Below are 9,642 nucleotides of genomic sequence, written 5' to 3'. Positions count from 1 at the left end.
ATTACAGGCATCCGCCAAAACACCTGGCTTTTTTTTTTTAATTTTAATTTTTTTTAATAGAGGTGGAGTTTCTCCATGTTGGCCAGGCTTGTCTCGAGCTCCTGACCTCAAGCAATCCACTCACCTTGGCTTCCCAAAGTGCTGGGATTTAAGTGTGAGCCACCGCACCCAGCTTCTGCCTCTAGACTTCTAAGTCAGTTGCAGGGAGGATGGGAAGGTACCGGAAAAGATGAATCATTAAAAAATATTTTCTTCTAGTGTAAAAAAATAATTTGACAGAAGTTTGAAATTGTGGTAAGAAACACATAACATAAAATTTACCATCTTTATTTTTAAATATATGGCTTAATAGTGCTAATTACATTTACAGTGTTGTGCAATAGATCTCCAGAACTTAATCGTGCAAACCAAAACTTTGCGCTCATTAAACAGCAACTCCCCATTTCCTCCTCTCCTCCCAGCCCCTGGTAGCCACCATTCTATTTCCTGTCTCTAAAATTTGTCTACTCTGGATACCTCACATAAGTCGAAAGAGGAGTCATTTTTAAGTTGGGACCGTAAAACTGGATCCTCACCCAGAGGCATTAAAAGAGTAAAGTTTCAAAGAGTAAAGTCCTTCCCTGCCTGGAAAGGACTGACATTTTTTAATTGACATAATATGGTCCTAGGAGACCATATCACCTAAGGGAATTGTGGCTATGTTTATAGGCAGCTGGTAACTTAAATGGTTCAATTTTTTAAAATGTGGTTTTGCTGTTTACCTCAAAGGCTGCAACAGAAATGTGCAAAAAAATTTCCAAAAACATGAGCAGTATTCTAGAGGTGGCTGAAAGAAAGATTGTTGAAACCTCCCAATCCTGGAGTTCTTTTATTATTTTTAGGGTGGAGGCATTTATGTGGTTCGTCATTGCTAACCACAGGTCATCGCTCACATGGTGGCTCAAATAATTTGGAGAGACCCTTTGGATTCCTGGATCTCTAATTTTTAGAGAATAGGTCATTTTCTGTTTTCCTACTTAATTTTCTTTATCACCAATGGAAGAGGTTGCTAGTAGTCTACCCAGTATCTGTTCTCCCCTTCTTCATGAGTAATAGAACCCCAGTTTTATTTAGGGCAATAGTGTCTACCAAATATCTGAGCCCTCCTTGTAACAAATGATGGCCAATGAGTTGGAAGCAGAAAGCTTAGTGGCGAGGAGATACTTTGGGGAAAGCCTCAGCAGCTTTCAAGCACTGTTTTTGTTATTTTTCTCTCCCTTTCCTCTTGTTGCATGGATGGTGCATTTTTTTAGCATCCATCTTGGTGCATGAGATGACTTGAAGATAGAAGCTTTGTGATGGGAATAAGGGGGCGGGGGGAAAGATGAGAAGAAGCAGGGTCCCTGAGAGATCAAGGAGCTGCCTACCTATTTTATGTGAGCAAAAGGTAAACATCTTTTTTATTATTATTTAAGTTTTCTATTACATCTGCATCTAAGCATAACTAATATGGTCTCCAACCCCTCATCCAATCAGATAATAAGCATCAAGCCAAATGAAGGAATCAATGTAATTATGGCATAGTTGCCGGGATATCCTCTTGGTGCCTTCCAACTGGATTGCAAGCCCTTAAGGGAAGGGATTAACGCTATTTACAGAGGTGTCACCAACCTTTATCATAGCACTTGGCACATTGTATATATTTAATAAATGTTTAATGTTAGTGCTGATGGCAATAGAGGAATCTCATCTCTGTGCACCTATTCAATGATCATAGTTGCATCTAGATGAGCGTCATAAGATTTCATAAGTGCTCAGCTCTTTAGTTTTCTTAGAGTAAAATTGGAATGGTACTTCACCTATCTTGAAATGATTAGGGATAATGTATGTGTAACTTGAATGTAAGTACCAGGTTTCTCATTCATTGGGTTTAGGTAGAAGAAGTTAATAACAAACTAGAGTTTCTATGTGAAGCTTGCAGGACCTCTGGCCTTACTTGCAAAATTCCTCCTGTTCCCATATGGTTTCCTTGGAGTCCTTCATGAGATGCCTTACAAGTGCCCACAGGCCAGTCTGCCAGCTGGCACTACCCTGACAACAATGACATTCTCTCCTTCCGGGGAGGTTTCTCCTGAGTCCATGAGCTGAGCCTGAGATAGACCTACTGCCTCCTTCTACATCTTGCTCCAAGGACCACTGTTTATTCCTTATGCATTCGTAGAATGCTGAGATGCTGCCCAAGACCGAGTGTGGCCTCGGTAAATTTTAGCGCTATGTTTCCTTTCCTGGGTGACAGGATGCAGAAACGTTGGCAAGGCCTTCTCTGGACATAGAAGTTCCAGCCTAAGTTATTCACCCCAAACCTTTTCGTTTGCTCTTCCACCTTGACAGCACTGGAAGCAAAGATAATTTCTGCAGGGGTGAGGGAGTTCCACTCAGGGACCTTGAAGAGGAGTATGAAACATCTTACTAAGGATCTCCAGGCGACAAATTTGTGGATTTAAAGAAGAAAACATGGTGGATTAGAGACAGACAGAACCAGTCTCACCTAAAGTAGTTATCCGTTGATGAATGAACCCCTCCCCTTTAAGTCCACCTTTAGAAACAGTTCCTGTTTCCCCCTTACAAGTAAGTGACAGTGACACTTGAGTCAGGAGGCTGGATGTGATGGTTTGTGGCTTCAGACGGGATTCCCATCAGGAAGCCTGATGTTGAGACCTCACAGTGTAATTGTTCCCTCTCTTCTCTGCCTTTCCTTTTCTCTGCCAGCAGGAGCCTCAAGCTCAGGGCTCAGCCAGGTGGCAGCATAAAGCAATAAACCCGCAGACGGTGGTGCTGTCCTGTGGCTGCTCCGTTCTCTCCACACACACTCCTCTTTGCCCATTTTTATCTGAGCAGACCCAGGTCACATCCCCTCCTCTAGTCTTGTACTTTCTGACAGCCTTGGCTCCAAATCACCAAAGAAAGCAGACAAGCCACTGGAAGGGAAGTTGCTGAGGACTTGTTGAAGGCAGAAATTCTGTGGTACGTCATACAGAGCAGAGCAGAGTGGACTGGTTTAAAAGGCCCTGGGGATTTATGTGACCATCGCCCTCACCTCCACACCCACCTTTAACTAACACAGCCAAGCTCCCATTTTGTTCAGTAAAGTACTTGGATTTGCAATTTCTCGGAGCCACAGTGACCAGTGCTGTCTGTGCCCTCACTACATTTTCAGAAGAAAGAAAGGGAGGGGTTCGCAGAGAAGGCTACTGCCAAAATGCATTGATTCTTACAGCGGCTGCTCCAGGATTTTCTTGGCCATGCCTATGACCCTGGCAGGGAGCTGAGTATTTCTACCCATGGTTAGTGCAGACAGGCTGATGCATTACCAATGGATTCTGGGGCCATATTGTCTTGCAGCTAAGTGCAATTCCAAAGGATACTGTCTTCACTATTTGACTAGTGTTCCTTATTCTCAAAAACCCTGGTGGTTCCCACAAAGAACATTGAGTCTGTCACCACTTCTTGAGTAATTGTAACTACACAGATCTCTGTGTCATTTTGGAGTACTAAGCTAACATCTCTAGTACAGCAGGCCTTGTAAGAAGGAAAGAAAATAGCACAGGTGAGATCCACTGATGATTGTTTGTCAGCAGATCTGCTCTGAGGAGGCTCCATGCCTCAGAGAGAAGTCCTGCTTCTAGCTCACAATGTAGAGTTAATGAATAAACTGAATTCCTATGAACAGTCACTTTTATCTACTTCTCCAGCGAGGACTAACATCACGGGACAGTTGACATTGGCTGTAGCCTGAGAGCTAAGCTTAGCTGGCTCAATCCTGGGATGGCAAGAAGATAGCATTTCTACCTTGCCTAGTTTGTACAGCAGATGCACTTTCCTAAGCTTTCATGACTCATTAAGGATCAAAGCATTGGGAACAGGCTCTGAGATCTCTCCAACTTGTTATCCTGTCTTGGGGACCTCTTGAACAAGTCTGACTGTGCTAGGAATTCAATTCCCACAGATGCGCTCTGGCAGTGAGTCTATTTGTAAACTAAGTGGCCCTGTAGGGGCAGACACTGTCTTATCCCCCTCCCCCCAACTACTGCAACCTAAGGCGTCATTAATGGGGCAGGTTCTAAGATTACCCATTCCAACTTTTCAGCTTCTTTTTCTTCATTTCTGTTTCTGTGATGGGTGCAAAGATTTGTACCACACTTAGGGCTCTCAGAGGCTGAGTCCCGTGGGAAGGAACTTTGTCAAGCTGGCTTCAGAGGAAAGGGATGGCCTGTTGATTTGTTTAACACAAACACTTCAGGAAGACAATGGTGGAACTGATACTCTCCTGTGAATATTTCTTTTGGTGGCAATTGGTTTGTGGGAGGAAAATTTGAAAATATTTAAAAATCAAGTCAAGTAGATTACTTAGCAAAAACTGTCCCAAACTATGATATCTCACAAATAAAATACAGATTTTATATTTCTAGCCAGTAGTTCATTTGTTGTTCTTTTAAAAATTATTTTTTGTTTTTAAGAATTCTTTGTTAATAAAAGAAATTTCTTAAACAGAGATGGAGTCTCACCACTTTGCCTAGGCTGGTCTCAAAATCTTGGGCTCCAGCAATCCTTCCACCTTTGCCTCCCAGAGTGCTAGGATTACAGGCATGAGCCACCACACTTGGTCTCATTTTATTGTTAAAATATGATGTCATTCTATTTTATGACTGAGTCTGAAGGGGAGGCTTTCTTTGGAGCTTCTCAATTCTCTCTTGAGAGAGATTTATAGAATAGCATTCAGTTGAATTCAATCAACTGACTAGAACTTACTACTTATATATTTAGCATATATCCTAATTTATTTAATCTTCATAGTCAACAGAATGAACTACAATTTAGCAATTTAAAATATATATTTCTTGTTATATATTATAGTTTGGGACAGTTCTTGGTTAGTAATCTTCTCAACCAGAAGTTCATATACTTAAGAAATATTTGAAAGAGGTATTGTTATTATTTTTATTTTACAGATGTGGCAACTGAGGCAGAGAGAAGAGCCCAGCCAGGTAGGCACAGGCTCAGCTAGAATCTTAGATGATAGTGGTTGTTGCTACTAAGATGAAGGGAAGAATGAGTAATCGGTGAAATCAGAAATTTCTGCCACTCTTCTTCTAATTCATCCAATAAATTTTAATTGAATTTCTGCTTTGAGCAGGATAGCGTAATTGTTCAAGGGAGGGTCTCTGAAGAAATCCTGGCTCTGAATTGGGCAAATTGTTTAACTTCTATGAGCTTCTGCTGTTGTATCTATAAAATATGAAGCATAATGGTGCCTGCTTCATAGAATTGTTGGGAGACCGAAATGAATTATAAGAGCATTTAGGACTGTGTCTGCCACATAGTAAGTGCTCATTAAATGTTAGCTATTATCGTATGCACATATCATATGGGTGATTTCATGCAAGCCCCAGGGCCCAGCCACTGGCATTGCATAGGAATGGCAAAGTCCCATGCCAGGGCCTGAGTTAAACTCCCAAACAGTACAGTGCAACACAGAGGCGTGGAGAATTCAGAAGGCATTTCTGAGAGATGCAATTCAGGAAGTTACTACATAGGACTGGGGATGTACATTTTGGCTCATTATTAGGGGGCCAGAATTGTGTGGAGGGTCCCAGATGCACTGAACAAAAGTTCACTGGGAGTAGTCCAGTTAGCCAGAGCCCCCATTCCAGAAAGGGCCCAGGGACCATGGCTTAGGCTAAAGACATAGACCTTTTCCTTCCTTTCTATCTTGGTGAGATGCTATGGCAGGTATGAGAATAGCTTTGGTACTGTATAACTTTCCACTGGGAAACTTTCCACTTTCCTCTGGTCCAGCAAAGGATGTGACCAGCCCCATGTTAAGAGCAGCTAATGCCGGGCGCGGTGGCTCAAGCCTGTAATCCCAGCACTTTGGGAGGCCGAGACGGGCGGATCATGAGGTCAGAAGATCGAGACCATCCTGGCTAACATGGTGAAACCCTGTCTCTACTAAAAAATACAAAAAAAAAAAAAAAACTAGCCGGGCGAGGTGGTGGGCGCCTGTAGTCCCAGTTACTCAGGAGGCTGAGGCAGGAGAATGGCGTAAACCCGGGAGGTGGACCTTGCAGTGAGCCGAGATCTGGCCACTGCACTCCAGCCTGGGCAACAAAGCGAGACTCTGTCTCAAAAAAAAAAAAAAAAAAAAAAAAAAAAAAAAAAAAAAAGAGCAGCTAAGAAACTCCACTGTGTCTCAGAGAAATGAGAACAAAATGTGAACCAAACAAAAAACAAAACTCTGGTTGAGGATTCTGGGATTCTAGAAATGAGGACATCTGCTTCTCCTTTTAATAAATATGGTAAATAGAGACTCCAAGAGCTTTGGAGAACATGTGGTAATTTGGTGGGAAAAGAATGAGAAAAATAATGATTTTCTTCTCATTCCTACTTTTCTTTTTCCTGATTTATTCTGCCATCTTTATTCTCTTCCTTTCTCTTTTGCTATCTCCTACTCATCCCCATCATTATTGTCATCTTCACCATCATCAGAAGTTTATAATGGAAGATATTGGAGCTTTGAAGGAAGATGGTATTTAGTCTCTATCTAAATTTGTCAGTAGGGAAGCAGAAACTCTGGGTGGGTCAGCTGACTCTAGGCTGGGCCTTCAGGAAGTTTGGTAACACCTAACTAGCCTACACAATTAAGAAAGAGGAGAATTGGAACAGTTGAGCTCAAAATCAAAGTTATAGCTGGGCTGTGGAATTAGGAATTTAAGTTTCTATAATTTCCTTTGACATGATGAAGCTGGTGATTGACCTCTGAAATGTGGCTGTAGAAAACCTAAAATCACCACGACCATCCTTGCTAGAAGCAACAGCTGGCCGCAGGAAGAGGACCTTGTTGGGAGACAGTTTTCCATGGGTCTTTTGTGTTTCTGTATAGCTTGCAAAGGCCCTGGCTACTTTTGTTCTGGACTGTGTTTTCAAAGATGCTTGTGTACCAAAGAGCCTTGGCTATAGAGACAGCCACAGTGTCTCCCTCCAGAACAAAAGACGGGTACACCCACTGTTCATTTTAAAATATTTGCTTTTTCTAAGCTCAGGGTTCCTCTTTTTTAAGGTAACCCACTGTGTGCAGGTCTCAGCTGGCTGTCTTCACTTTGCCCTGTGGGACCAGCAAAAGAAAATGGGGATGTTGCCATTGCTGTCAGTAATAAAGTCCTTTGTCTCTAACCCAGGAATCTTGTGTCTTCTACCAGTATCTATTATGCTGTGGCCAAGTAATTGTGAGTTTGCATGTAGAGTAAAACCTCAGACTATTCACCGTTCTTGACATATCTTCCCTCACTTCTGTCTTTCAGATATTGTACAAATACATCTAACTATTGGAACCTTATATATAATCTGAACGTTAGTTGCAAGGGAGTCTGAGACTTGTAGGTTTAGCTTTCCATCCCCCGTAGTACAGAAAAGCACCATCCCCACCATACTCCCTGTAGGGGCTTGCTATCTAGCTGAGATTTACAACAATGGCTACCACTTACTAGGCTCCCACATTATCTGAGAACTGTAGTAATTGGGTTACATACATTATTGTGAATGCTGACAATAGCTCTACAAGATAGAGATTATTTCACTCATTTTACTTATGAAGAAGCATCCACAGAGATTTAGTGTCTGCCCAGGACCATGTAGCTCTGTTTCCGAGCCATATTCACACTTTTGGGTCTGCCTGGTTCCACTGCTTGGCTCTGTCTGCTCCTGGATGCTGCCATGGCAGTGTAGCACAGAGAGTGACACATCTTGGTGAATGTTTTATTTCCAGGAGCATCAGAGAGGAGCTCTCGCAGCCTCAGGACAGAGAGGAATGCTTCTGAGGAGGGAGGCTTGATGGTCCTTCGGGAAGGGCAGAGCCTGGGCTCTGGGATGCAATGCATGGGTAAGGTGGGGAAGAGAAAGAAGCTGGAAAGGACGATGTGAGAAGATGCACACAAGTCTGTGTTGGGGATAGAATAGGAATTTTGTGGAAACAGAGAGATAACATAGGAAGAGTAGGCGGAGAGCCCTTGTAAGGACCTGGTGTAAAGGCTGTTAAATTTCAGAACAAGGCTTGCTCCTACAGATAGCAATGGAAATACCAAATCCATGACATGGCCCCATTACCTTCTTTTTCCCACTGACTTGTTTTCCAACCCAGATGACTCCCAGAAAAAAGAGCAGCTCACCATTTCTCTAGCCAGGGAACTCAGAGGGGGAAATGGCTGCTGGTTCAGTCACTCATGGAGCCAGGGAGACAGCCTCTTCTCCCAGTTCTCCAGCAGGACCAGCAGAGGAACGGCGTTAGCATAAAATGGAGAGAGAGCATGGAATATACCTCACATTAGCAGACAATATTGCCTTGATTGCAGACAACACACATGAATTGAATTGATAAAGGAATCTTCCCATCAAAGCCAGAAATGAGTGGAAATTAACTTTAACAAAGTAAGCAACTGTGCTCAAGAGACAGACAGAAGAAACCCATTGCATACTTGGTGCGTGTCAGAGACGTAGAGGAGCAAAGTGTTCAGGCCCATCAGTGAGCGCAAGAGTGATTAATAAACACTTACACGGACATTCATCTGACAGGCGACTGACAAAGCCCCACAATGATGGGGGAGAAGGGGCATTTCTTCTTGATAGATGTATCTGAAATGCTCATTTACTCCTTTTTGATAGATTTAAATGTCCAGGTATTCTCTCACCATAGAAATTGATTCAGAAACAGTGCTGGGTTAAAAATAAGGGCTAGAGATTTAACTCCATCCATGTGGAAGGAAATGTATTCGTCCTAGTCATCAACACATAGATGGAAATGTGCTGGAGTTTCACAAAGGTTTGGGGGGAAGGGTACTTATTCTCTTTAAAGTATAAAGTGAGATAGATGAGTACAAAATCATTCTGCCTGAGATTTTGTAAATAGCATTAGTGACTGAATACAAGTCTTTTTCTCCCGGTCTGAAACAGTTTAAAAATTATCTGTTCGAAAGCAGTTCTCAAAGGGCAGACTTAAATTTGGTGCTCCACCCTCTAGATTTCTGTCACATGCCACCCTTGCTGGAAGGGGGTCAGGGAAAGGGAATCGGGGCTAGGGGTCAAGTCGGCCAACAAGTGGTGTCTGCCATGTGTACTGAGAGCAATGACCACACAATAGAGAACGAGGGGGCCACCTCTGGAATGGAAACTGTGATCAGGAATGATGGGAATTGTAGGATGCTGGAACCCTGCAGCCTACAGGCTCACCCTTTCTTTTAATACTTGATTGAAATGGCTTGCCTGTTCACCCCATCCCAGGAACTGTGGGAAGTTCAATGCCCTCCAAGATATCTGGGGAAACCTGCACCTGCTTCTGCTTCCACCAAAGTCCTCTTCTCCCCACAAAATGTCCCCCATGCTCTCAATTCTGTCCCTCCTCCTTTCTTCTCCCAAGACATTATCAACACAAGGCATGGTATGATGTTTTCATTGCAACTCAATCACAGTGACCAACTCATCAAAAACCAGGAGTCCACGTAGCTCTTGCATTCATTTCAGTTAGCCAGCATTTACTTTAATCAACTTCTCAGCAAAGGAATGAAACACTCTTTAGGATAAAATCTTGCTCACAATAGTGAGTTGAATTTTTAA

Source organism: Macaca thibetana, chromosome 17 (assembly GCF_024542745.1).
Source record: "Macaca thibetana thibetana isolate TM-01 chromosome 17, ASM2454274v1, whole genome shotgun sequence".
Lineage (NCBI taxonomy): Eukaryota > Metazoa > Chordata > Mammalia > Primates > Cercopithecidae > Macaca > Macaca thibetana.
Note: the sequence above shows the minus strand (reverse complement) of the source record.